Below are 3995 nucleotides of genomic sequence, written 5' to 3'. Positions count from 1 at the left end.
TGAACACTGAGATGGGGGCAGAGAATTGCAAGTGACTGCTTGGCCGCACTTTAATGCATAACCATTCCCCAGCTGAACCACAAACTCGCCACTCTCCCACCCTGACCAAGACAGCTTAATTCAACTGATGGTGCAGGGGAACCATGTTAATCTGAGATCCTGAACCCTCTGCCATGCTTCTGGATCTGGCATACTATGGGGAGAAACAAAGGAAAGGGCAAGTAACATGAATTTCCCAATTAAAAATCACTGAACTGTGACAATGGAACTCAAATTCAGACTTTATATTCAGCTTTAACCCCAAAAAAGCCACTTGCATGCGAGCCTTCCTGTGACTTCATCTCACAGAGGGCAGCTGTTTCATCAGCTCTCTCCTTTCATCTCACAGGCCCCTTACCTCCACACACAACTGGAAAAAGACTGTATCAGACAGAAAGCGTAGTCTGTGCTGCCCTGGTACCTGCGGGTAGCGTTCAGCAACAGGTGCTGCAAGCACAGGGTTGCTCTTGCCCCAACCCTTGTGCCAGAAGCCCATCAAGCAGCTGCTATGTCTAAACTGTACCCTGCTTAACAGAGCACAGTGCCTGCCTTTTTTTCCTTCTCCTCTGGGGGCTTATATTTCTCACCTCCTACTGTAACACTTATCAGACAGTATATCCTTCACCTCAAGCCCAAGCCTCCCCATCCCCGGGCTGGAAAGTCACTGATGATGGGGGTGGAGGGTGGCAGCCTGTTCTCAGCACATCAATCTATCACAAATCTCTGCACCAGGCTAGCTGGCTCCAACCCTCATTTATTTTCAAGCTCAGAGGATGTTTGTGTGTGATTGGAGATGCTGGATAAATGATTTCAAGCTGTGGAATTCATTTCATCACTAATCACAGACACAGGTTGAAATCCTGTTCACCAAGTTGGCAGCTAAATCTCCATTAACCTCCCTGGTCACCCTGAAATAAATAATAACATAAATTAGATCAAAGGGTGCCACAGGAAGGGGATATGCAATAAGACATCATTCATATTATCTTTAACTTTATTCCTGGTCTGTGGATTCACATATGAAAGGGATATTTGCTTTCCTGTATTACTAGTAGCTGCAACACATTACTAAGGCATTTCACAATTCCAGCTAAGACAAACCCCAGAAGACTCTAAACAAGTCCCAAAACACTCTTATAACATCAGTCAGACCTTTCAGCTTAGCAAATAGATTTGATATGCATATGGATAAGGGATGGCTCTCCTTGGGGAATGGAGAAGTCCCTGGCAGAAAGCCTTCCCATGAGGCTCCTGCTGTCCCACTGGAAGTGGCACTGAAGGGCTTAGTGCCACTTATTACTGCCTTCAGCACCATTCACTTTTCCTTTTTACTCTGTGAGAGCAGAGGAGATGACCTGGACTCCCTTTCCAAGGACATGAGGGGTCCCCTCTCCAAACTGGTAAAACATTCAGGTGATCAACATGGAGCTCCTTCCAGGAATCAGAAGCAACAGAGCCATTTCATTCCTTACCTTTCTTTTTTTTTTTTTCCTTCTTAAATGATACTGAAAAGTATGTATGAATGTTTGCTCTTTTTTCACAAAGACCTCAAACCCCAAAGTCAGACCAAGGAAGTCAGTTATTAAAGCTCTCTGTACCTCTACTACATGCAAGGAGGCTAGACTGATAGTGTCCTGCATGAAATGAGCCCAGCCCTGTAGTATAGCATCATCTTTGAACGGGCTGCTATACCAGGTATAACATCACAAAAGAGAGACGGGATAAAAAGAAAACTGAGGTAAATGGGTGACAGGAGGAATAGAGAAGACAGCACAACAAAGAGAGATCATGGCAGTAATACACATCTGCATTTTGCAGCTTGTAGCTTGTGCTCTGGAGTTGCTCTGAAGGCCCCCTCCCAGTGCTGTGCCATGTTCTTCCTTGTGCACAACAGGGCTTAGGAGGGACCATTTAGTGAATAGCTGCTCAGCATTAACAGTAATGGCCATACTCAGCAGGTCAACATGGGCATCACCTCCCTGTCTTGAGGAATGACGTCAGCTGTGGGACCTCCACAAAAATGCACTTGTCCGCATCTCCCATGGCACCTCACTGGCCTCCAGAGCCATATTCCTGGGATAAGGTACTAGGGCAGAGGTTTTTGGTTTCCAAAAGAAACAATGTGCTGGAGAGTGGCCAGAGGCTGTGGATACACCAAGTGAAGGTGGTGTAATTTGGGGGGAAGCTTTCTGCCTACAGGGAGAGGAGGATGCGCAAGAGCAGGTCTACAGCACTCAGACAGAGCAAAATTACCACCAGATCATCAGCTTGATAGCAGGATTTAGTGCAGGGAGGGCCAGGCCAGGTGAGTCACTGTGCTTGTGCTGATTATGGCTGTGATATCCCAATGAATACAGAGTGGGTACCAGCAGGGAGATTGCCAGGTTAATTTGGAGCCAGGCACTGTCAAAGGTTGGCAGCTGCTGCCTCTGTCCCTCCACAGCACCAGATACTGGGGAGGAGAGACTACCAGCATCCAAGACCTGACAGCTTGTGCCCCTCTTTTCTCACATGTGTAGGGGCTGCACCCTACACATGATGTAGCCATTCCTCTCCCAGGAATGGGGGGGAAGCAGCAGGGATTGCTCCATGATGAGCTCCTTCTCTGGGGTGCACATGAGAAGCTGTGCCCAACCCCAGCATGGCAACAGCTGAACTTTGCTCACTGAGCCATGGTCAAGCACCGCGGACCCAAGCCTCTGTCCAAGCACAGACCAAGGATCTAAAAGAACTAAAACAGAGAGAGAAAAACAAACACAAAAAAGAAACCCAGAACCCCAAACCAAGAAGCAGTCACTCTGGTCATCTTCAAGACCACCAGGCCGTCATGGGACAGGCAAGTCTGGATTTTGCTGTCTCCAGTTCAACCCCTTACCAGAGCAGATGAATGAGTTCAGATACTTGCTTGTTACTTCAGACTTTGCATACCCACTGCTCTGCTCACCCAAGCAGGTACTGTCATATCAGCTATCATTTCAGCACGGTAGTATCTTGCCCTTTCTCCGTGCAGGGCTGAATAGTACTGCAATGGATTTCCAAACAGTCAAGCTCAGTCTGTTAACTGGGGATCACATCGCACCAGGAGGTGTGGAGAGGCGCTTGACACCAAAATGTTTTGACAATCAAACAAACATCCCCAAGCAACTCTAGGCATTGAGCACAGCTGATGCATGGGTAGCCAAAGCAGCTTTAGACTGTCTAGCCATGCAGTCACGTAACAGAGAGCTCAGCAAATCCCTCCTTAGAAACTGAGTGAACTCTTGGGTTACTGCTACACATGAAGCCAACTGTCAAGTCTGCACATCCAGTGCTACCTGTGCTAGGTAGTCTGATAATAGCACTGGTCTTTGCAAGCTGAAACCCTGATGCAGGCCACTGCTGCTACCTACATGGTTTTAGGGAATTGTACCCATTCTGTAGAGTACAATAAAGCCATCACCCAGTGCATGCCCTTCCACATGGCCAGCACTGCACTCACCAGGCCTTCCCTACAGCAAAGAAAACCACAGATTACAGATATATGCTTCTGAACAGCATCTTCAAGAATAAGGCTCCACAGACTCACCAGTTTAACCAGTAGGAGACAGAGAAGTCAGATTCTCCAGCTAACACTACTCTAACTCCTATTTAAGAACAGAAACACTTACCTTCCCTGCTTTGCAATCAGGTTCTCTGCCTCATGAATACAAACTAAGCCCAAACATATCATCCGCTCATTGCTGGAGCTCCCCCTTTCCCTTTGTTCCAGGTGGAGGTGGTGACTGGATGTGATGAGGTGCTAATTTGTCCTGAAAAAGTCTTCAGATGTTGCATTTTGGTGCTGAGGGGCTTCAACTGGACTAGATTAAGTTAGACTGGGCTAACCAGACGGATTTTTGCTGGGTTTCTCCAGCATCATATTAACCACAAATCATGAAGCAGCAAGAAGACCTAAGACAATGCTCACATCTGAAATG

General features: G+C 47.2%; 1 long non-coding RNA gene across 1 annotated transcript; it reads right to left on the bottom strand.

The window, feature by feature from the left end:
- Window positions 1-773: 773 nt before the first annotated feature.
- On the bottom strand, window positions 774-3781 carry LOC133209840 (uncharacterized). Its single transcript, XR_009724779.1, has 2 exons — window positions 3687-3781; window positions 774-947 (listed from the first exon to the last, which is right to left on the bottom strand). It is a non-coding gene; the product is annotated as an uncharacterized LOC133209840 (long non-coding RNA).
- Between the last annotated feature and the right edge of the window lie 214 nt (window positions 3782-3995).

This window comes from Neopsephotus bourkii, unplaced genomic scaffold, assembly GCF_033783945.1.
Source record: "Neopsephotus bourkii isolate Nb327-2 ecotype Australia unplaced genomic scaffold, CSIRO-AGI_Nbou_v1 NB_369, whole genome shotgun sequence".
Lineage (NCBI taxonomy): Eukaryota > Metazoa > Chordata > Aves > Psittaciformes > Psittacidae > Neopsephotus > Neopsephotus bourkii.
The sequence above is the reverse complement of the archived record's forward strand: the minus strand, read 5'-3'. Positions and strand labels throughout refer to the sequence as shown.